General features: G+C 37.9%; 1 protein-coding gene and 1 pseudogene across 18 annotated transcripts in view; one reads left to right on the top strand and one right to left on the bottom strand.

Annotated features, from left to right (window-relative positions):
• The window catches only part of NCOA2 (nuclear receptor coactivator 2), a 300567-nt gene that overhangs the window by 109347 nt on the left and 165851 nt on the right, over positions 1 to 25369 (top strand). For all 18 annotated transcript variants that reach the window (XM_036264342.1, XM_036264325.1, XM_036264339.1 and 15 more), the window contains one exon: positions 5898 to 5954. The gene's annotated coding sequence lies outside the window, so the exon portion shown is untranslated. The remainder of the gene's footprint in view (positions 1 to 5897; positions 5955 to 25369) is intronic.
• LOC118631885 lies at positions 15655 to 21077 on the bottom strand (annotated as a pseudogene).

Below are 25369 nucleotides of genomic sequence, written 5' to 3'. Positions count from 1 at the left end.
ATGCATTATGGGTATGTGCTTGTGGTGGGTATATGTTCAGATATGATTGGCTAGAACTGTTGCAAAATCTCAAGTAATTTGTGTGGTACTTCTTGGATTTTCTTTCTTCTCCTGTATCCTCTTCATTTCTACCTGCTCGTGTGACTGGCTGGATGACTGGGGAGGTGCTGGCTAGAGGACGAGGTGACCAATGACAGCACCTCTGTTGGAACACGAAGTATGGCAGTTGCAGGGCTCCCCTTGGGTTCATCTTCTCTTTCCAGTATCATGTACCATACACTCTGTTGTCCATCAAAAATCAAGTTGTTTCGATTGGTAAATATATTTTCATTTCATTTAAAATGAAATATATTGATGTACTGGTGATACTTCCTTTGATTGGTGGCAACTTTGAGAAAATTGTGATGCTACATCTGGATCAACCAAAAGGAATGTTAAGAGTCTACTGCAGTGTAGTCAGGGCTGGATGATGTGGGGAATATTCTTTGCTCTTCTTGTTATACCATACCAAAAACCTCAAGAAGGCATTTTCAGGTTGATTACATTTTTGCCATCTTCTTTTTTAAATCAAATTGGTAAAAAAGGATAGCAGTATCAAAACAGTGATAGCATTACAACAGCCTAGTGGGTAAGAGCATGCGTGGACTCTGCAGACTCTGGGTTAGAATCTAGGCTTTGCCGCTGCATTAGCTCTTCAATCTTGGACAGAGTGCTTCACTTATTAGTTAAGTTTTTGTCTACAAAATGGAGATGATAGTAGCTGTACCTACCTCATGGTTGTTAGGAAGATTGAATTAGGTAACACATACATAAAAGCCCTCTGCTCTCACAAAATAAGTATTCAATAAATGATAGCTACTGAGGTTATTGTTAGTGGTGGCATTAAACCAAAACAGCAAAATATGGCCCTCCTCTTATTCTAGTAGTCATGAAGTGCTCTTTTAGCTACTATTACAGATGTCACTTTATTTTCTCTGGATGGCAAGCCGATGCTCTAACCGCTGAGCCAAACCGGCCAGGGCTGATGTCACTTCATTTTCGTCCCAGCTTACTTCCTATGACTCTGTTCCTAACCATTCATTTTCAGAAATTAAAAGAAGTAAAATAAAATATTGAGCATATATCTCCTCCTAACTCTCCCCTACCTTTAAAAAAAATCACCAACCTATGGTTTTAATGCTGCCAGCAATCTTTTTATGTGTGATGGGGGGTCAGTACTGATATTTTTGCCTCAAAGTAATGATGAGTTACTGTGTGGTCTACTACTTGATGCTCTACTTGGCAAAACACTTGCTCCTAGAACTATGTTTGCTTAGATTCCTTTACTCACATGGTAACCATAGCTACCACATAGGAAGAAAGAGCAGGGTCACAGGTGCATTTTTAAATCTCACTTAAAATTTTTTTTAGCATTAAAAAAATTTAGGTAGAATTTGCATAACTATAACATATACCCATTTTAACTATATTCATGGATGAATTATAGTAAATTCATATAGCTGTATGTGTCTGATGTTTCTTATGCATCTTTCTTTAGCATCACCAGCATCCAGTTTTAGAATAATTCTGTCGGCCCTCAAAAGTCTCTTGTGTTCATTTTAGTTAATCCCCACTTCTTTCTCTCACCCAAGACATCACTGGTCTGTTTTCTATCTGTATAGCTTTACTTTTTCTAGAAATTTGAAATATGGAGTCATACACTATGTAATTTTGGCGTCTGGCTTCTTTCATTTAGCACGGCATTTTTAAGGTTCAGTCATGTTGTATGTGTCAGCAATCCATTCTTTTTTATTGTTGAGTGGAATCCATTTGTATGACTGCACTACATTCTACAAAAAAATATTATCTCCAATTGATAGACATTTGAATTGTTTCCATCTTTTGGCTGTTATGAACAAAACTGCTTAGGAACATTCATTACAACTCTTTGTGTGGTCATCTGCCCCCAGAGAAATGAAAACACACCTAGGTGTGAAATTGTCAGGTTATGTGATGGAAAACTTCCAAACTGTTTTCCAGAATGGCTGCCCTGTTGTTCTTTCCCACCACTGAGGGGTGTGATGTGAGGGTTCTTGTTTCTTTGTATCCTTGTCATCACTTTCAATATTTTACTGAATGTCTGTGATATTTTGTTTTGGTTTTAATTTCCATTATCCTGATGACTAGTGGTGTTTAGTACTATTCTGTGTACTTTCCCCATTGTGTATTTACTCTGATATATATATATATATTAATATATATATATTTACTCTGATATATATATATATATATATATATATATCTCAAGGTTTTTTTTATGTGTGTGTGTGTATCTATCTTCAAATATTTTGCCCATTTCTATAAAGTTGAATTATTTGTTTTATTATTGAGTTGTAAGAATCTTTTATATATTCTAGATAGACATCTTTTATCAGTTAATTATATAGCTCTTTATATATTCTAGACACATGTACTTTATCAGATAATTATTTTGCCAGTATTTCCTCCCAATATGTGACTTGTATTTTTATTTTTAAAATAGTCTTTTGAAGAACAAACATTTTAATTTTAATGGAGTTTAATTTATTATTATTTTTTCTTTTATGGTCTTTTTATGTTTTTTCTTTTATACATTTGATATTATATTTAAAAACTTTTGCCTAATCCACAATAATTTTTCTTCAAGCTTTGTAGTTTTAGTTCTTAACCTTTAGAACTGTGATCCTATCCATTTTGAGTTAATTTTTGTACATGGTGCAAGGTAGAGGTCAAGGTTCTTTTTTTCCCCCTCCATATGTATAACTGGTTTGGGGCACCATTTATTGAAGCATGTCTTTTCCTTATTGAATTTACTTGCCATCCTTGTTGAATATGAATTGATGTAAATGTGTAGCCCTGTTTCTGGTCTCTGCTCTCTTCTGTTGTTTATCCTTATGCCCATACCCTATTGTTTCGATTATTGTAACTTTATAGTAAGTCTTGAAATCAGGTAATGTCTTTCAACTTTTGATGTAGTTTTAAAGCAGGTCCGGTTAAAAAATGTCCTATATTTTTGTGTCTCTCTGGAGGATTATGGGCTGATAAAGGGATATCCCAGGGAAAATCGGTTCTACTTGGGCTCGGTAGGCCTGAAGCTTCAATTTTTTTATCACTTTATTGAGTTACCTGCCTTTGCTAGCAACATTTAATAGGATCATACTTGGCAGGATCATAATTATAAAGCCCACTATGTACCAGGTGCTTTATGGAATTATCTCATTTGATACTTCGAAAGTGCTGCAAAGAGAACGTTATTATCCTCATTTTATAGATGAATCCTAGGTTACTTACCTAAGCTGGTGCTAGTGACATTATATTTACAGCAGCAGTGTTTACATGATAAAGCCAGAGTTTGAAACGTGGTCTATCCTATGATGCTTAATTCCAGGTTCTTTCTGCTGTTCCAGTGCTGCCTTCTGTAGTGACCTGTGGCTTTGTGGAGAGGAAGTATATACCTTTTTAGTTCATACATAGAAATAGCAGTAGTTAGAGGGGGAGGATGACATTTGTCCCTCTGCCTTTCCTCTGGCTCTGCCAGGCCTGGGGTAGTCCCCTCTCCCTCCCTTGAAACACATTCTGGAAGGAGCTTTGTGAAAACTGTCAGGACTGATGGAAGAATAGAGGGATGTTAATTAGTTTATTTTTAAAATATGTTTTTATTGATTTTCTAGAGAGAGAGGAAAGGAAAGCGAGAGAAACATCCATGTGGTAGAAAAATATCTATCGGCTGCCTCCTGCACGCCCCCTACTGGGGATCGAACCCAAAACTCGGGCATGTGCCCTGACTCGGAATCCAACTGGGACCTCTCAGTCCACAGGATGACGCTCAATCCACTGAGCCACACCACCAGGCAGGATGTTAATTTATTATAGAGTTCTTCTTGCGTGTACTACTGTTTTAATGACTATTATATTCCCTTAGTAACTTATAAAATATTTTGTAATTCTGTGCTGAAGTATTTTATCAATTCCTTTTGTTTGAAACATTACACCAAGATATTATGGTGTACTGTGGAAATTATCCATATCTTCATATGTCCTTTATCTTCATGTCTCTCTTTAGTATGGATGCTTTGGTATTTTTTCCTCATATTAGTAAAAACTCAGTTAATAGTACAGATCAAGCAGTTATAGTTTAATATCATCATTCCTACTAATATCAAGTTTTAGCTCTTGATGGTTGTATAGTGTGATGTCCTTGAGCAAATTAGTTGTTGGTATAGAATTATATATAATAGGCTTAAGTAGGCCAGCATAATGAATACATTTACCCCAACAGTGTTGGAAAGAATTGATGGCTCCTATTACATAACACTTTATTGCACACTGCCGACTGACTACCACTTGAGGAGAATCTGTTCGTTTTACCTACTGTAATAACTTCTTATTTGCATACAGATTTCCTTTTGTTTTTCATAAATTATCTCTGACTAATACCCTAGCTACATTTCATTACTTATGATGATCACCAAGCTGATCAGGTCCTGGTAAAAATCAAAATGCAATTTTTTCTCTTTCTTCTTTCAACCTCTTAGATTATGAAATCAGATGTTTCCAGTGCCCTAGAAAAATGTTAATTTGGGTATTAAATTAGCATTAGCTTTTTTCCTATTATGTTCTATTTATTTTAAAGAGTAAAGGGCTCTTAAGAAAATTAATACTATTTTAAGTTAGATAATTAATCAGAGTGTCATTTATTACTGATTGGTGTCACCTGACAATAAAAAAATCTGGGAGTTCAGTTGTAAAAATATTCCTTGCGGCTGTTAAATCTTGATATAATGGTTAAAAAAAGACTTACTACTAGTAGTAGAAATCAGACCATTTTTCTCAGGTCCATAAAATAAAAATAGTCAACATTGATACACATAAAATATCATTAGCACAAATTTGTTGTGTTTGTCTTCCTCGCTATTCATCTTGAAAACAACTTTGGTTCAGTGGAAGTGGTTTCTGTGTGGATCTGAGGAAATGCCGCAGGGTCCTTGTTAAGCTCTGTGTCCTCAAAGATATACATCCAGAAGAAACTTGGAGAGCAGCTGCCCTCAGTATTGAAAACATTCTTCCTTTTCTTGTCATGTTTGCTCTTGCAAATTGTTATGAATGTCTGTGTAGCATCATTTTCATATCATTTTACTTAAGACTATTTTTTGAGATACATTGTTCAGTCACTTTTGAACTTCTTTCTTTAAACAGTTATGACATAGAGTTTCATTTCAGTCATTTCAAACCTCTCAATTCCATATATGTCAGCAGTTCTCAACCTGTGGGTCGCGACCCCTTTGGGGTCGAATGGCCCTTTCACAGGGGTCGCCTAAGGCCAATGGAAAACACATACTTCAGATGACGATTCATAACAGTAGCAAAATTACAGTTATGAAGTAGCAATGAAAAGAATTTTATGGTTGGGGGTCACCACAACATGAGGAACTGTATTAAAGGGTCGCAGCATTAGGAAGGTTGAGAACCACTGGTATAGGTGAACTGTAAATTACAGCAAGTAAAGGTGACTATGTAAAGTTTGCTTACTTATTCAGCAAACATTTACTGCACATGGGTTTAGCGCTAGCAGTGCAGGGTGCAAGGTGGTAGCTTGGCCTCCTCTGCTTCTACCCAGAGCTAGTGATGAGTCCAGCTGCTACAAGAAAGTACAATGAGTATATGTCAGGGTAGACACATCATACTTGACAATGAACTTTGACCTTACATGTGTTATATTATTCTGTGCAAATAGAAGTAATGCAGCAAGTCTACTTTTTGGTTTTACCATGTAGTTTAATGGAAAGGTGTTATTAAATGAGTATTAACTTATATGTTGGTTGTAAAAATCACAGGATTCTGCATTTTTATTTATGTTTGTTTGTTTATTTATATTGCAGATTTCTCTTGAATTTGGCCACAAATTTATAGATCTTCTGCACTGTATACAGGTACAGGTGAGTTAAAATTAAGCCTCTCTGTTGGAATATTTTGATTTTTAAGTAACATCAAATATTTTTAAATTATTCTATTATAGTTTAGCAAAATAACAAATGTAAATAAAATGAATGTGAAAATATAAAAACTTATAAAAATATTGTCTACATTTCTGTTTTATTATTATGTGTTGAAAATAACATTTGACAGTAAAACGACATACCTGTTTATCAGCACTTACTGTGTATATTTGGGAAGATTACATATAAATTTCATAGCCTGGCAAAATGTTTGTGTTTGTTTTTATATGTAAATAAAAGAATAGCTGCTAGATATTTTGGCAGCAAATTTCAGTTTTATGGAGGTAGATGTTTTAAATTTGATGAACAGGCTTTTCTAGTCCAACCAGTCTGAAATAGCGTCTCAGTCACTCCTTATCACACAGCCCTCTTTATTTTTGTCATAAAATTTTATTATTTATAGTTTCCTCTGCTAGAATATACGCTCCTTAAAACATTGGGACCATTTTTGTCTAGTTCAAAACATATCCCTAACCCTTAGGATAGTGCCTGGTATATAGGAAAGACTGAATAAATGTTTGTTAAAGTAATTACTGGATAATAAATACTAAACGTTTATTTGTATTCAGAGTCGCTGAACTTTGCATCTGTAAATACAAGCCAGAACTAGTTCTTTATACTTATTTCTAAATGTAAAATTAATTTATATGCTATTTAAAGTATATAGCTCTTAAACGTTATGAGAAATTGCCTGTGTTGTATTTTATGTACTCAGATATGCTTAATCAGGGTAGATTTCAAAGGGTAGTGCTTCCAGTTTTGTACTTATTTTGTTACTATGCTTGAAGGATCTTTTTGATGAAGTAAGAGACAAACCTGAAGTTGATTGGGAGCTTCCCACCTCCTTACTAAATTATGCTACCATAGTAGATATGTTTTGTGATAACTCTATAAAGAAAAAAGTCTGTTTGAAAATTGTCCACTTTTAATCTCTGAAAACCAAATAAGTTAAAAATTTCCCACTACCTGTCGTTGGATATGTAGCTTAATTAGTTTTCTGTTTCTAGTTTGGGAAAATTTTCTGTCCTCTATATTGATGTTTGAATTCATTATCAAAGATAGCTGTAGGCAGGAGCTCACCATCTTTTTTCTTGTGCCCTTGGTGATTTTCTTTAAGTGTTCCAGGATATTGGGTTCCTGTCTCTTGTTTTCTTGTGTGTTTTGTTGGGTGTCTTTTTTTTTTAATTTAATTTTATTTTTTTTATCTCTTGCTTTTTTTAGGCATTGGTTTCTCCTTCTACCATCATGTTTTTGTTTTTGTTTTCATTTATAGAAAGAACTAAATCTGACCTTTAGGGTTTCTGTTTTTGTTTTTTTAAGTAAAAATTTGGAATTCTACAGCTATTTCTCATTCACACCTAATTTTACAAGTACAATTTGCAGAGATTGCTTTTATAACACTAATAACGGCAGCTGTAACTTATTGCTCTCTCACTGTGTGCCAGGTATTATGTAAGTGCTTTTCAGTTATCTTCAGAATAGCAGATAAGGAAATGGAAGCTTAGAGAGGTTAAGTGACTTTTCCAAGGTCACTTTCAAGTAAGTGGCAGTTTGTCACTCTAAAGACCTTGATCTTAACCACCAAGTGCCATTTTCTTCATAAATAACCCTGAATATAAACATTTTTTTTTTTGGCAATAAGTGTAATATAGGAAAATTATATTCATATCTAAAGACTTCAAAATTAATTTAAAAGTCAAACATTATTTTGCTTACATTTCATTAGCAGGTCTCAACTTTTAACCTTTATTTCAAACAATGAAATGTGATAACTCATTTGAAATGTAATAACGATGTACACAATCTAAACTTGCACTCTGCACTTTCATGTCATACTTACTTGTGGGGGCCAGGCCCATGGGGGAAGGCCACCAGATTTCTTTCTCCATCATAAACATGGCACGCCATGAATCGGCATTCTTCCTTTTCCCGCTGTAAATGTGACACACCATGAGTCGGCATTCTTCACCCCTTGCGTTATCAGACATTTTAGGTTACAATGGCATATGTGGTTTGTTTTCTTTTTTCCTACAGAAAACAGGTTGTGAGAAATATAGTGACTAAAGAATTACTTATAATCCTTATCTTAGAGTGTATAATAATTAATATCTTGGGAAAATTTTTTAATAATTTAAGAATAAAGTGGAATCACTTTGAGGTAGAGTAGAGTTGGCTCAAAGAGAACTTCAGCATTACATATTTAGTTTATTTTCAAGGCTGAAGAGGACATATTACATAAACATATTTGAATCTTAAATGTATAATATTGTGGACAGTGTTTTCAAGGCAGTGTTGTTGAATGCATCTTAAATTTTTGATTGATAATATGATTAATTATACTTCCTCACAGTTTCCAAAAGCATTGTATCTATGAGTGTAAATGCAAATTCCAGGTTTGAGTATAGGCAGAGACTTCTGTGATTTGAATTAAAAAGAAAAAAATAATGTCCTGGCCGGTTTTCTCAGTGGTTAGAGCATCGGCCCTCAGACCAACGAGTCTCAGGTTTGATTCCTGGTCAAGGGCATGTACCTTGGTTTCAGGTTCGATCCTAGCCCCAGTTGGGGTTGTGTGGGAGGCAACCAATTGATGTGTCTCCCTCACATCGATGTTTTTCTCTCTCTCCCTACCACTCTATCAAAAAACAATCAATGGAAAAATATCCTTGGGTGAGGATTAAAAACATAAAAATTGATTTAACATATCAAACCACGTTTCTTCTTTTTATTCATTGTCTTTTTTTTTTTTGGGTTAATCATCCTCACCTGATGATATTTTTTCCATAGATTTTTTAGAGAGAGTGGGAAGAGAGGAGAGAGAGAAGGACACTGATGTGAGAGAGACACATCTATTGGTTGCCTCCCACTTGACCCTCACCCTGCACAGATGGGGATCAAGCCTGTAACCCAGGTACATGCCCTTGATCTGGGAGTCAAACTGGAGACCCTTCAGTCTGAGGGGTGACACTCTAACCATTGAACCACACTGGCCAGGACAAACCGTGCTTCTTAACCTATAGCAACATCAGTATTTCCATTCCAGTTTCACATTTTAAGCATTTTTAAAGTTAGCCAATAAACTTTTCTTAGAATTGTCAAAACAGGAGCAAGCATTAGATAAATGTTTGACAATTTAGCCTTGCAATATGATTTTTTCCCCCTTCATTATGGAAAACAACTCACCCTGGATTCATATATACTTTGGGTTTATTTATAAGTTTACTTTCTGTATACTGGAAGATTTGGGGCAGGAGGACAGGGTGGGGGAATTATCGTTCACACATACTACATAGAGCCCAACTCTTCAACACTAACATGCAGAGATAAGCTCTCCAAAGTACAACAGAGTATAATATACTTCTTGTGATACTAGTACATGTTGTTATATACTAAATATTGAAAATTATATTAACTATATTAAGACAGAAGAAATTATGTTCATATTGGATATGCCATGGTTGCAACCACATTTAAAATGAATGTTTGCTATATTTTGAATTTCCTTGTTGTAATAGATGTGAGAAAATTTTATAGTTAGATAAATTTAACTGAGAGATGTGTAAATTCCCATGATGGTGAGCAGCTTGATTTGAGCTTGATCTGAGGCTTTGAGCACTGTCCACTGAAAGAGTTAATCTACATAAAATTTTAGAATATTTAAATATGTATCTTTTGGCCCGGCCAGCATGGGTCAGTGGTTGAGCATCGACCCATGCACCAAGAGGTTGCTGGTTTGATTCTGGTTCAGGGCACATGCCCAGGTTGTGGACCAAATCCCAGTGGGGGTGGCCAGTCGATGTTCTCTCATTGATGTTTCCCTCTCTCTCTCTCCCTCTAATATCAATAAAGAAAAAAAAATTATAAAAATAAATATCTATCTTTTGCTTTAGGCAAAATCTGTTAACATTAATTGTATTGCTACTTTTGTTGTAATTTTTTTAAAATGTCATCATGGCCCTGGCCGGTTTGGCTCAGCGGTTAGAGTGTCGGCCTGCGGTCTGGAGAGACCCAGGTTCGGTTCCCGCTAAGGGCACGTACTTCGGTTGCAGTTTGTCCCCGGCCCTGGTCGGTCGTGTGGGTGGCAGCCACTCGATGTGTCCCTTTCACGTCGATATTTCTTTCTCTCTCTCTCTCCCCCGACTCTATCTGTACAAAAATTGCAAAAATGTCCTCGGGTGAGGATTAAAAAAAAATAAAATAAAATGTCATCATGGTAAACTGTGATAGGGAAATAACAAATATTTTGACAGTTGACAAAGTGCCTTCAGTTGTTTAACTATTCTAACTAGAATTCTGATCCTAGTCCCCCTGGGCAGACTACTCTGCTCTTAATATGTGGGTGGACTGCTGCTGGACTCAGAACGAAAGAAGCTTCCTGGTGGGTTGGAATTATCTTCCATGAGTGTTACTGCCACAAAGCCATCAGTTTGAAACTATTTGTATGACAGCCAGTTTTTAAATTACTTTTACTATTTCGCTTTCCTCCCCTTTTTATGCACACATTATTTTAAACAGATTGGCTGAGTTTTCACCATAAAACTAAATACATTTAGCATCCTTTCTATCTTCTCTCCCTTTTACTTTCAGGTTGTCCCTCCTTTCTGACTCTTCCTTGCAGAAATATTTATTAATTATATGGTGTTAGCCTATGCTAAGGGTTGGGGGACATATACAGAATAATTATCAAAAATTATTAAGCTGGGAGGAGTAACAATGAAAGTTTTATTCCGTATTTCCTTGCTCAGTATTTTTACATTAAAGCTTGGCTTTCTGATTTTTAAAGGAATAAAACTGAGCATTGATTGCTAAATTATACATCTGTTCCTACTAACCTGTTACTCATGCCAGTGGAGATTAAGGCAGCAACAAAAGCTGTTTGTTATAAGTAAATGTTTGTTTATATGGCGTTAATAGCGCTTTCAGAGTATGGAACACACCTCATAATATAGGTTTGTTGTGCTTAGTGAGGTTGTGACAGTCAGAATCTAGGCTGTCTTCATTTAGAATGGTGGCCTTGCTATTTCCATAGGTCCTGATGAGCATTGATGTTAGCATAGTGCATTGCTGAACAATATACCAGAAATGTGATAGAACCTGATTTTTGAGGTTGATCCAAATTTTGGAACAGCAAAATTTAGAATTATAGACAGCAATAAAAAACATTTTTTTAATAAAATCCATAAGGATGCTTCTTGTATTATAAGAGTTGAGTTTCAGTTGAGAGCTATTTTACTGTGAGAGCACCATTTGTTTTTTTAATTCGAAGTTTCTAAGTGTGACTTCTCTGATGGCATAGCTGATATTCTTTGGAAATAATTAAAATGAAAAGTATTACCAGTCTCTACCTTATATAGGTCTTTTCATTAGCGTGTCCTAGAGGAGGTAGCACTGGCGTCAGACTCGTCTGAGAGAGTGGGCTCCGGGTTCTCAGCCCTGCTCTTCTGCCCTAGAGGACAGGTATATGTGTGCATGGGAGTGTGGAGAACGGTTTGAAGATTAAGAAAATGTGTGTTCTGCTTTCTTGTTAGTGGCCTTTAGATTTCAGCTCAAACTTGCTCATTCTATGCATCTGGATAGTAGAGTTCTTAGCTTTACGGAGAAGGTCTCTGATGAGCAGAATTTTATATAAGTGCTACCATAGTAACTTGAGAAATATATGGCATTTGATTTGGGGTCAGTTAGTAGGATTTTAAACTATGCCACTCCCACTTTGGAAGGAAACGGACATACATATGTTATTTTCTAGGCAGGTGTTGAAAATGAGGCTGCCGACCTTGCCAGAATCTTCTTAAAGTTAAAATAGTAAATAAAATCGGGTTGCTTCCATTTAAACTTTATTTTTGAAACTCAAATCATTTATGTTAGTCTCTAATAGTTTTACAACATCTAGTTGTAAGGGATAAATTAAGTGTTTATAAAATTGCCCATATCTATAAAATTAATTACATAGGTTATTTTTTTTCCCTGTCATTCCTTGGCATTAGGATATAGATGTTTCCATTGGGGTTTCTAATGCTAGCTTGAGACACAGAAAAATGGGAGAAAACCAGAGACATTAACATTAAATTTTGCAAATTGCAACTTTAACCTAATTCCATGCATTAGGTTGTCTAAGCACTGTTTGCTACTTTATGAATGATTCATGGATGTCTACAATGAATGGAAATGTGGTTTTTGGCCTAGTCACAACCACACTTCTGCCGTCCCATGCAAAAAGAGCAAAGGGAAAGTGAGAAGTATGTAGCATTTAACAATGGGACAGCAGAATTTGACCACGTACTATAAAAGTATGTGCTCCAGTTTTGGATGATCTTTTTTTTTTTTAATTTGCTTATTTTTGTAATTCTCACCCAAAGATATTTTTCCATTGATTTTTTTTTTTAGACAGAGTGGAAGGGAGGAAAGGTGCAGGGGGCAGGGAAACATCAATGGGAGAGCAACACATGAACTGGTTGTGTCCCGCATGACCCCGACTGTGGCCAGGGATTGAACCTGCAATCCAGGTACGTGCCCTTGACCAGGAATCGAACTCACTACCCTTCGGTCTGAGGGCCAGTACTCTAACCGCTGACCCAAACTGGCCAGAGCTTGAAGGATCTCTTCATTACATAGCATCCGTGCCAGGTTGATTTTTGTGGTGCTATATAATCGATAGAATTGTTTGCCTTCACTACTTTCTAAAGTGTTCAAAAATACTGAATTGATTTAGAATTCATAAACTTGAGAATTTCTCTCTTTTTTTTTTTTTTAAATCCTCACCCCAGGACACGTTTGCATTTATCTTCAGATAGAGTGGGAGGGGGAGAGGGAGGAAGAGAGAGAGAGAGAAACATTGACTGGTTGCCAGCCACACAACTACATGACTAGCGGGGCCGGGGACAAACTGCAAGTGAGGTACGTGCCCTAAGGGGGAACTGAACCCGCGACTCTCTGGTCCGTAGGCTGACGCTCTAACCACTGAGCAAAACCAGCCAGGGCTCGAGAATTTCTCTTTCTTTAAACCAATAGTTTTGGCCTTTTTGGTGCCAATCACATAAATTTCATAAGCAGAAATCACACACTTGAAATTTTCTGGCTTCAACCAAAGGACCGAAAGTTTGTTACCTAGCCAGGTCAGAGAATTGGAGCAGAGTCCTGCTGTGCCTCCTTGAGAAGGGAAGAGGGCGGAAGACGTAGGAGTGTGACCGGCCGCGTGGACTTCAGTGGAAAGAGGTGTGGGGGAGCTTGTAGAAGACCTGCCAGTGCCTTGATGAGTGTTGGACGTTTCATCTTTACCTAAATTCTAAAACAGCATCTTGAAAAGAAACACGTATGTCATAATTATTGAACTGGTGGCTTAAATTAGAATAGACAGGGCAGCGGCCAAAAGGAAACAATTGATCTTTCAGTTTCTTTCAATTTTTAGTCATTAAAAAAGCTATTTGATCTAGATCTCTAATTCTTCCTTTCATATGGCAGTTTTATTACAGTCCAGAAAATAAACCTCTGTTTTCTAGGTTATAAGATAGTTGTGGAAATAGAAGATGGTTTTGAACTAACGTATTTTGAGAACCATATGGTAGTTACTCATGCTATTTATTATATTTGAATAGAATAGAAGGTAAAATTCCTTTGGCTTAAATGAAACAGATTAGGCGGGTTTCATGAGTCTTATAGTAGATTGGGTTTTATTAACCAAGTGGAATCTAGATTTTAGGTTTTCTTTGAAAATGGATGCTTTGGAACCTTCACATTTTCTCTAATGTAGAAATTTAGTGTTTAATGTTGCTACTGTTTTAAAATATCCACAGTTTTGTAAAATCTTTATGTCTAAACGCATAAGTTATTACTTCTTTGAACTTGTTCACTGACATATTTATAATATATGCCAAGGTCAGGTTCAAACTTTAAAGTATCTTTTGAAGATATAAAATGATAGCCTTTTGTAAAATACTGCTGTTTTCTTTTAAATTTATTTTTGCTTTAACATATCCTAAATGCCAATGCATACTGCTTTAAACCCTAATGGGCTCTCACTATATTTATCTATTTCCCATCTAATTTTTTCTTCCTTATTTTTAAAAGGAAAAATTAAACAAAATTTTTAAAAAAACAAAAAATCTTTCTCCCCGCAACAGCTAATCACTAAAGCTGTTCAAACCCAGAACAAATGCTGCCTGTAGCACTGGCCACAGCCCCCATGGATGTTCTGCGGTGGGGCTGTCCTCTGGTCCCTCTGGGGGCTGCAGCTGCCCCCTCGGGAGCCATACACTTACTCGCTTCTTGAGCCTGTCTCATTTCAGGGACACAAATTAGAGACGTGCACTTATTTATTTATTTATTTATTTATTTATTTATTGCTTATTTATCCTGATTAATGTGATGTCTGGCTTATTGTGCTTTTTCTACTTCAGTGCTACTTTTAATTAAATCATTATTTTTACTGAGGTCTCTGTTGATTAAGGGTCCTATTTCCTACTACGTTTCAAGAGCTGGTTGAGAAAGTAACATACTTGAGCATTTGTTCATATACCACAAAGGGGTTTCATGAGGTAGTTAAAGTTTTCCCAGTGTTTTGAAATAGAGATAAATTTATGTAGGTTAGCTTGAGGTGTAGCGAGAGAAAAGGAATAACAAATATTTACTATTACTTTTGGCAAGACATGGTTCTTGGCCTTCACATATGTTATATCAGTTTAAGCTCTGAATAAATTATTTGTGTCACAATATGAAGTGAGTTCTGATGGTGTCTAAATTCTCTTTGACTTGAAGTTGAGAATAAACTACTTTTTATTTTCAAAGCATTTTATATACTGGGCTATAATGTATATAGTGAAATATAACTTTGTCTTTCAACTCATCTGCTTTTAATTGGATCTTGTAACAACTGCAGACATATTTTGTGCAGCTTTTTAACTGGCTAAGTGGGGAAAATGATTCTGATCTCAGAAAAGGAAAGTTTTTATTAACTGATCTCATCAGTTGCTACAAAATGAGCTTTGTCAGAAGAGAGTGCTCAAAAGATGTAAATCAAGGATGTAAAGGAAATTGAGTTAGAAGCATCCTAGTTCATTCCAATTTTTTTCATTATGTAGAGTAATGTGTCAGTTAATGGATTTTTTTTTTTGCTGTTATACTCACAGAACATTTTTAACATTATAGCTGCCCATATATGTACATATAACTTTTCCGTGTCAATATATTATTAAATATATAAATTTGGTTTATTTAAAATGCATTACTAAATTACCAAAGATTGATAATTGTGATGGGACCTCAAATAGGTAGAAAGTAGGATAGGAACACAAGTTAAGACATATATGTTTAAGTCATCTATTTAATTACATGTACTGTGTACTTATATTGATTAAATTTCATAGTTATGGACCAATCAGCGGTATGGTTTCAATACAGAGACATGAATGTAGAACCAAGTATTATCTTCTCACATCCTATTTCAATCACAGTACAAATGGAATAGAAAGTTCTTGGAACTGAAAGATCATTTATAATTGCTAGTGTGTATATTGTCTTTACCCCAGGTAATGTTCTAAGCTCTTCTCATAATAACCCACATAACCCTCAAAACAAAACAAAAACTATTAAGTAACTGCTATTTCAATCTCATTTTAGACATGGGACAAGGAAGGACTGAGAGTTTCCGTTACTTGCCCAGCGATTTGCACTTGGAGGGATCCTCCTCGGAGAAAGGGAGACGAGGCCTTGTAGCTTGATGAGGTTGAGCTTCCCTTCAAAGACCAGTAGCTGAGGGTGACCTGCTCCAGGAGCTGGGTAGCCCCTAGCAGCTGCAGTCTCTAGGTGGTCGTAGAAGAGGGGGCTGGGCTTACACTCAGTTATGTAGCCCACAATACAATCATCAGGCAGCTGGATGAGCCCAGATGTGTCTATGACGCAGGGCCTCTGGCCTACAGGGCCATTTTCAAAGCCAGACTGTGGTTCATTGCAGAACCTGGCACCCCCAGTGGTGAACTAGAATTGTACCAGTCTTGTGCGATTGTGGGACCGTGGCTCAGAAGCGTGGATGTGCCAGTTCAGCCTGGGCCGGCCTTTGTAGACATCAACGGTCTGCGAGAAGGCTTTTAGCAATTTCAGAAACACCTTTGTGTTTACATAATTGTCATCATCCACATGGCAGAACCACCTCAGCCCACTGGTTAAGAAGACATCAAATTCAGCAAGACAGGGCTGGGTGGCTGTGCTCCTCAGAGCAATTGGTGACCACGAGGGCAATTGGTGACCACGAGGTGGTGCGCCAGTCTCTTCTGGAGGCATTCACCCAGGCTGTCAGTGAAAATAAATGTGTGTTCCCTGGTCCTGGAGACCATGTTTGGAGCGGCAGTTCCAGGTGAGAGCCTTGAAAGGTGTGGGTCCTCTTTTTTTTTTTATCCTCACCTGAGGACATTTTTTGTTCAGGTAGAGTGGGAGGGAGAGAGAGGAAAAGAGAGAGAGAGAGAGAGAGAGAGAAACATCGATGTGAAAGGGACACATTGAGTGGCTGCCACCCGCACAACCCACCAGGGCTGGGGACAAACTGCAATCAAGGTACATGCCCTTAGCGGGAACCGAACCCGGGTCTCTCGGGACCGCAAGCTGATGCTCTAACCGCTGAGCCAAACCGGCCAGGGCAGGTGTGGGTCCTCTTGACTGCAATGAAGACCCCCTGCAGCTCTGAGGCTGAGGGCTTGGTGGGCTCAGCGGGGGGGCTCCCGCATGCTCTTCAGGGACAAGCTCAAGTGGAACCGAAGGTAGAGGAGCACCATGCACAGAAGGATGAGAAGGGCTCCTGCCAGGCCTGGAGACCCCAGAAAGCTCAGCCCCCAAATCCCAACTGGAGGGGGAGGGTAGGGGAGGCTGGCCAGGCAGGGACTCCTGCAAAGGCAAGAGTCTGGCAGGCATCAGAGGCAGGCAAGGAGGGGAGAGGGGGGAGTGGTGCTGACCCCAACAGCCTGGCCATGGCAGCCCCTGTGCCTGCACTCCACCTGCTGTCCACCTGCTTTTGACGACAGTCTTTTAAAGCAAAATGTAGAGATAATATTTTTATGAATCAAAATACAAAGCAGTTTTTAAAAGGAAACGCTTATAAACCTACATTCTGCTTGTCTTTAGTATATATTTTATTTAATCAAATTCTTAACATCAGCTTGGGAGAGAAAAATTATTTCCATTTTATAGATGAAAACACTGAGGCTCATAGGAATCAATCAAAGTCATATAGACACATGGGCAGCTCTAGAATTTGAACCTGGGGCTGTATGTTTCCCAGATCTCTTTTCTTTTTAGTATGACAAAGGGCTTTCTCTAGTGATGCAAATGGCACTTCTTGATTAGGTTAAAGCCCTGATTTGTTTTTCATTCTCCAGCCAACTGACAGTCTTCCAGTTTAGTCTACATTCACTGGGGAGCAGTTACTGTGCCCACAGTAAAGCAGGGATGGAAGCAAGATGTGTGACCTTTGTTCCATCCACCTCTCACAAGATAGTAAGAGAAATGGCAGATAAACATTAAGTTACATAAATGGGATTACAGAGTAATGTATTAACCAATGTAAAAGAAGCATGTAGTAGGTGTACAATGTGGGAAGGGTGATGTTCACTGGGCCCACTGCTGTCCACCTCTTGACACTCTTGACCTATGATTATCTTGCTATGCAGTCTGCAACCCCACTGTGTGTTCTGAATAATTACAACAGGAATAGCTAGAAACGAAACCCAGAAATAAGTGATATCTTTTGTTGATGAGACTGAAGTGCCACAGAGGTAGAAAAATAACTGCTGAAAGTGTCTTTGGGAATATGGGTTGTTACTGGTGTCTGCTACATTCCAAATCTAGCCCAAGTAGATAGTAAATTTCCCTCCTACATGGAAGGGAGGAACCCGTAATGCATGGGTTTATACAAAGCACTAAGTAAATTCTTAATGATTTTAATTTACCCACTAGAGTTTAAGAAGTTATATGTAGTATATTCTTTAATTGAAGAACAAACACCTTTGGTTGAAGAGGTATAAAAAGTGGTTAAGCTTGATGATATAAAAATTATTACAAATGTAAGGATATTTTAAGAAGAGAGCTTTTTACAGGTAGTTAACATTGAACAGAAAGAATAGAAAAGGTCCAGTTTTATTGAACATCTAAAGTCGGTGCACCGAGAGACCCCTTTATTTTGGATGCTACTTGAGTCCAGTCTATTTTCCCCCCATCAAATTCCACTTCCTTATCTCCCCCTATGACATCTGTTCTTTTTCTCTCATGTGGTTTTCTTGTATTGAGATAATTTGCATAAAGTACTTAGAATAATTCCTATCACGTGGAACATTGTTTTTAAAAATTAGCTTTTATCTTCCTCATTCTCTTCCCTCTGCTCATCATCTGCTTTTAGTCTGCATCTCCAGTTCCTGTTCCTAGTTCATGTTGAACTACATTTCTGAAAATTTGAGGTCAGCAACTCAGCCAAGCTCCACCTATTGCCCAGGCCATATACTCTACTACTCTTTTTTCCTTGTGCTATTTCTCATCCATTTCATTCCTTAAATGTCTTAACTCATATTGCCAGAGGGTAGAGGCAAAGCTTCTTTCCTGAGAAACAACCGGTGATCATTGTTCACACACAAACATGGACACATGAATGATGAGTACATTAGAAAATAGGGACACTGGTCACTCTGGATAGTCACTGCACACCAGAAGGATCACATCACTCAGCTTTATTATTATACCAGACCCAGAACTTTCAGCTGGCACTGCTATTAGTGATATTGAAAGAAGCATGGGATTTAAGAAAGGGAAGTTTTACAACTGGGAAAAAACAAATCCGGTGACCTGACTAATTTTGTGTAACTAATTAGTAATAAGTATGGGATCCAGAGTAGTTATCCTGTCACCTAGGTAGTCCTTTTTTGTTTATTTTTTATTTTTGTTATCCTCACCCGAGGACATTTTTCCATTTTTTTTTTCAGGTAGAGTGGGAGGGAGAGAGAGGAACAGAGAGAGAGAGAGAAACATCGATGTGAAAGGGACACATCGAGTGGCTGCCACCCACACAACCGACCAGGGCTGGGGACAAACTGCAACTGAGGTACATGCCCTTAGCGGGAACCGAACCCAGGTCTCTCCGGACCGCAGGCGGACGCTCTAACCGCTGAGCCAAACCGTCCAGGGCGGTAGTCCTTTTTTGGACAAGTGTTTTTGTGGTAGTTGATATGTGCATGATAATATACTTTTATTCATCTTTATTACCAGTATGTGTACATCTAGTTGGACATATGAACTTGGATTATGAACCCCATATTGAGATGCTGAATGAAATAATATTTTCCCTTTACATTGATGTTAAATAGAATCTTCTGAACGAAAGTTAGACTTGTAACACATGTGTGCACATACTTAATCGTTTGTGGGGATTAGTAGACATTCTGGATTGTCACCTACTCCTTATAAGATTCTGTCATTTTGCATTGGTATCCAATATTCAGAATGATAGTCCTAAGGACTGTAAGATCTTAAATAATAAAGGTAGAATTATCTTTAGAATGTATATTTACTAAAATAGGAGCTTATGCTCACACATTTTTAGGAGTGTGCTAAATAATACTGACCCCAATTTGGTGGTGGTAGTGGGTAACATAACTCATCATCTCACGAGCATTCTGATCAGTAGTGATTTTAGTGCATGATCTCAGTTTTTCAGGGGTAAGAACCAGAAATTCTTAAGCCTCATGCTTTTTCAAAACAGATACTGTGAGTAGCTGTGCAGCATACCCCCATATTTGATATGGTGTGAAGGCAGGACACTGGGTCAAAATCCATGTTTCTCTTTTCTCAGAGATCTCTAATTCTGTTCAGTGTGGTTACTTGTGCTGCCCTATCCAAGAAAACCCAGTGGGGCGAAGAGTTTCCTAGTATAGAGATTTTCTGGGAATGCTCCCTAGCCGCTTTCTGTTAACTTACCTTTTCCCCTGAACTATAGGAGGCACACTATCATGTTTTCTATATTAGCAGCTGCTTATGTTCCCTGACTAGAACAGAGATGTAAATTACTACAGCTACGGAAGCATCTTTCATACCCAGATTTTAAATGTATTTTCTTAAATCTTAATGACTAGCTCATGATGCTTAGTTAGCATCTTCCTTAGATGCTTCCATAACAGGATGGCTGATATGGACCCCTTCACTCCCTTCCTTCCCTCTGCACACAACGATCTGACGTAGAGTTCTTTCCACACAGCCATACACATTCCCATGCGTGATGGAAAGCCACCAGTGGTGTTATACAAAAACCATTCTTTAGGAAAGAGTCTGATAGGTTGCAGAGTGTGCATACTAGCACTCAAACGTGATTTTCTGATTTTTCTTTGTCATATTTTTCTTTCTACTATACTTTAAAAGTCACTGAGGATAAAGATAATGTCTTCATTTCAGTATCTTTCCCTACCTCCAGCAAAAGAAATATAGCTTAGATGGACACTCAATTTTGTAACATTTCATGGACACTTTATTCAGAAAAACTGGCATCGCCCTTCTTCCTTCAACCATAGGGAAGTAGTTGGTGGACTGAGTATAAAATTAGTATTCCTACACCTTGCATGAAATGGGGAAGAGTTCTACATAAGCAAACCTAATTCTTCAGTTTTATCAAATTGATTACCTAGAAAACAAATGAATTTTGATGCCTAGTTATAGGCTGACACAGGCAGGTGATTCCTGATATATGGCCCTGGACTCTTGACTGCACAAAAGAAACCCAGAGCAAACCAGGATGAGCAAAACTGGAATTGACTCCTCACTGAAGTGGGAGTTTAAGGCTACAACTGGCTCTGGGCACATCTGGATAGGAAGATTTAATGATGTCACCAGAACCTTCTCTCTTTTGTGTCTACTTTCCTCTTTGTTGGCTTTTTTCAATTAGGACTCTATGTGATGGCAGAGAAGGTCCTGAGCAGCTCTGGCTTACATCATTTTAACAGCCGGTGTTCCCCTTTAAAGAGAATACTTCTCTTCTGACAGCTCCAACAAAAATTACAGGAACCACTTACTGATCCAACCTATATTACCTGCCTGTTTCTGAACCATTCCTGCCCAGGGTCCTGGGGATGGAACATGCACTTTGGCTAGTTCCTGGTCAAACTAGGAGCTATGTGGAAGGGTGGGCGTCAGTTCCATTGGGAACCAGCCGTGTGACCTGACAGTGAGGGTTGCTGGCCTCTATCCAAGATGGGCAGCCAAGACCATGATTTGTGTGTTTTGTGTTTGTTCACCAAATTCTTTTCAAGCCCAGAAAAGTATTACCTGTTCATGGGAATTATTTAGGTATGGCAATAATTAGCATTTTCTTATCAAAGCCACAAATCTGTGTTGAGTGTTCACTTGATGCCATTCATTGCACTGGGTCCACTAGCTATGAGAAAAATCATGTTTGCTCACTTGAAGTTAAAATTATCATGGAGATGATGGCATACAAAAGATAGAGGTATGAGAGCAGTATGCTAAGTGAAATAAGCAGTAAGAGCAAGACAAGTATCACATGATCTCACTTACATGTAGAATCTAATTAACAAAATAAACTGATGAACTAAATAGATCTAGAGCCATGGAAGCAGGGAACAGAATGAGGAACCTCAGAGGGAAGGGGTGGGGGGCCGGAAGAGATTAACCAGAGAACTTACATGCATGTATGCATAACCCATGGACATGGACAATAGTGCGGTGAAGGCCTTGGGAGATAGGGTAAAAAGGGAGGACAGACATCTGTAATACTTTCAACAATGCAGATAAGTTCTTTTAAAAAGTAGAGGATAAACAGTTCCATGGCTGGGGGAGAAACAGTAGGGTGCAAAGCTCCAGGCTTCGAGGACAGCATGTGGAACGGTCCAGTGGTGAGAGAGTAATTCACTGAATTAGTTCCTCATACAGACAACAGAAGTAGTCAGAGATCACGACTCCTAAGACATTTGTACTTTAATCTTGAGTACCATGGGGATCATTGAAGAATTTGATGCTGGGAAATGAAATGATGAACCCTGCATTTTAGAGTGAATATCCTGCACTGTAGTGAATGGACTAGAGCAGTGGTTCTCAACCTTCCTGATGCCACGACCCTTTAATACAGTTCCTCATGTTGTGGTGACTGCCAACCATAAAATTATTTTTGTTGCTACTTTATAACTGTAATTTTGCTACTGTTATGAATTGCCATCTGAAATATGTGTCTTCCCATGGTCTTAGGTGACCCCTGTGAAAGGGTCATTTGACCCCCAAAGGGGTCGCGACCCACAGGTTGAGAACTGCTGGACTAGAGGAAGGCAGGGCTAGAGGCTGAGACACATTTAGGCTTCTAAGAAATCCAGGTGAGATGACAGTGTGAACCAAGGTGGTGGAGGTGATGGGGAGGAGAAGCTTTGAGTGATACTAAGGCAGGTTGGTAGGAAGGTAATGATTGGATGCTCAGGGAATGAGGAATCATTCCAGATCCTACAAAAGACCAGGCTTGTCTCCTTTTAATGTCCAGCTCCCTATATATGATCTACATCATTGTATTCATACAACTATTTAGTAGATTTTCAATATTTACAACCATATGAATATGGGAATGTGCATAGCAGTATTATTCAGAGTAGCCAAAAAGTAAAAACAAGACAAATGTACATAAACTGATGAATAGACAAATAAAATGTGGTATGTACGTACTATAGAATATTACTTGGCAGTAAAAAGAAATGAAATACTGAAAAATGCTACAGTATGGATTAACCGCTTTGGCTTTAGTGAATTTATATTTTATCATTTTTTGTTATTGATTATAAAATTATTTTACTTGTAAAATGGGACAGCAAAATATAAGGTAGAATGTTAGTAGCTAATACGAAATGAAAAATTGTGAGAAATTGTAAAATGCCACGTGTATATAGTTGATGTCTATGTTTTTAAAAGATGCCCCAGCTGGTTTGGCTCAGCGATTAGAGTATCGGCCCGAAGTCCAGAGAGACCCGGGTTCGGTTCCTGCTAATGGCACGTACCTCGGTTGCAGTTTGTCCCTGCCCCGGTTGGGGTTGTGTGGGTTGCAACCAGTAGATGTATCTCTCTCACATCAGTGTTTCTTTCTCTCTCTCTTCCTGTTGTTCTATGCAAAAATGTCCTCGGTGAGAATGAATGAATGAATGAATGAATGAATGAATGAATGAATGAATGAATTTTTAAAAATAAAAGATCTATATATCTGCATTTCAGAGAATTGTTGTGAAATTCGTTGGTGTACTTATACTTAAAATTCTGCACTCAGAAATCTTTTGTTGCAGTATTTTTGAATTAGCTTCTGAAACCCCTCAATTTGCTACCCTTTAATGTTAATCTTTTTTCCCCTCCAAGAGCACGTCCCTCATCTAAGAGGCTGGATGATTTATTCCTCTTTCCTGAGAATTTCTTTCTCTTATCTTTTTAATTGCAGTGCTGTTATGGGTCTTGTCCCCAATTTTTTCCTTCATTTAATTTAGGCATATTCATTTCATATTAGTGATATGTCTTTTTGTATCTTGGAGGAAGAAAATGGTATTCTCTGAGTGTATTGTAAAATTCTCCCATTTAAATTAATGGCAAACATTGAAATATATCTGATAATTAAGGAATCATTAATAGAAAGAACAATTCTAGATACTTTCAAAAGTTTTTTCAGTCCATGTTTTACCTTCTATCAAAGTTGATAAAAAGCTCTTTACAAAGTTTAATGTTATTTTGAGCAGAGTGAGGTTTTTTGTTTGTTTGTTTGTTTGTTTGTTTTTATCCTCACCCGAGGACATTTTTGCATTTTTTGTTCAGACAGAGCGGGAGGGAGAGAGAGGAAGAGAGAGAGAGAGAAACATCGATGTGAAGGGACACATCGAGTGGTTGTCACCCACACGACCAACCAGGGCCGGGGACAAACTGCAACCGAGGTACGTGCCCTTAGCGGGAACCGAACCCGCGTCTCTCTGTACCGCAGGCCGACGCTCCAACCGCTGAGCCAAACCGGCCAGGGTGAGCAGAGTGAGTTTTTGGCCAAAGTATTTCTACCATACCATCAGCCACACAGCCTTTATAATTTTTCAAAAGTGTTCTTTTTTAAGCTTGGAACCACCATCTATCTAGATATCTATAACTACCACATGTAACAGCGGATTTTTGCCCCAGTTATTTTCACTGGAGAACATGTCTTCTGCTGTTTGTCACATCTGTCCCCTCCTAGTTCTCTGAAAGAATTACCAATTAGAGTCTAGTTCTTTTCGTGATGTTCTAATTAATCAGGAAAGGAAGATTTGCTTTAAAGTCTATGTGAAAGCCTTTGCTAATTAGAAACATTAATTCAGAATTTCTTTCATATTTTCTTCCCTTAGCTTGTTCCTCTTCAATTAACTGGAGTTTTTAAAAATTAGAGTAATAGTACATTAATTTAACTTGTTTTACTGTATCAGATTCCTGCATATAAAATAATTTCTAGGAGTTGATCATTTGTACTGCCACATTATTCACTTTAAAATAGGGCTCAGAGGGGTTCTTTTTAAAATTAAATTCTTGCCCTGGCCAGTTTTCTCAGTGGTTAGAGCATCGGCCCGCAGACAAGAGAGGCCCGGGTTCGGTTCCTGCTAAGGGCACGTACCTCGGTTGCAGTTAATCCCTGGACCCGGTTGGGGTCGTTGGGTGGCAACCAGTCGATATGTCTCTCTCACATTGATGTTTCTCTCTCTCCCCCTCTGGCTCTATCTGAAGATAAATGCAAAAATGTTCTCAGGTGAGGATAAAAAATAAATATATAAATAAATATATAAATATAAATATATATATATTAAATTCTTATATATTAAACATAAAACTCAGATTTACATGATTCATATAGTATTTTTAGGTGCACGATTATTTTAAAAGCTGAACTACAAGTATATGTTGGTGCTTTCTTTGTATTCCACCCTTTCGTGCTTTCCCATGATTCCTATTGAATTTATGGTGATGATTTCAATTTACTGGCAATTTCTGTGAATAATTAAGGATAGAGTTTGGCAGTAAAGTTTGATAACTGTAAATGAGAGAAATAAAACTGTAAAATGAGCCCTGGCCGGTTTGGCTCAGCGGTTAGAGCGTCAGCCTGCGGTCCGGAGAGACCTGGGTTCGGTTCCCGCTAAGGGCATGTACCTTGGCTGCAGTTTGTCCCCGGCCCTGGTTGGGTCGTGTGGGTGGCGGCCACTCGATGTGTCCCTTTCACATCGATGTTTCTCTCTCTTCCTCTCTCTCCTTCCCACTCTATCTGAGTAAAAAATGGAAAAATGTCCTTGGGTGAGGATAAAAAACAAACAAACAAACAAACAAAAAACTGTAAAATGAGAGAATTTTAGAAAATG

Source organism: Molossus molossus, unplaced genomic scaffold (genome assembly GCF_014108415.1).
Source record: "Molossus molossus isolate mMolMol1 unplaced genomic scaffold, mMolMol1.p scaffold_m16_p_16, whole genome shotgun sequence".
Lineage (NCBI taxonomy): Eukaryota > Metazoa > Chordata > Mammalia > Chiroptera > Molossidae > Molossus > Molossus molossus.
This window is presented reverse-complemented; position numbering and strand designations above follow the sequence as displayed.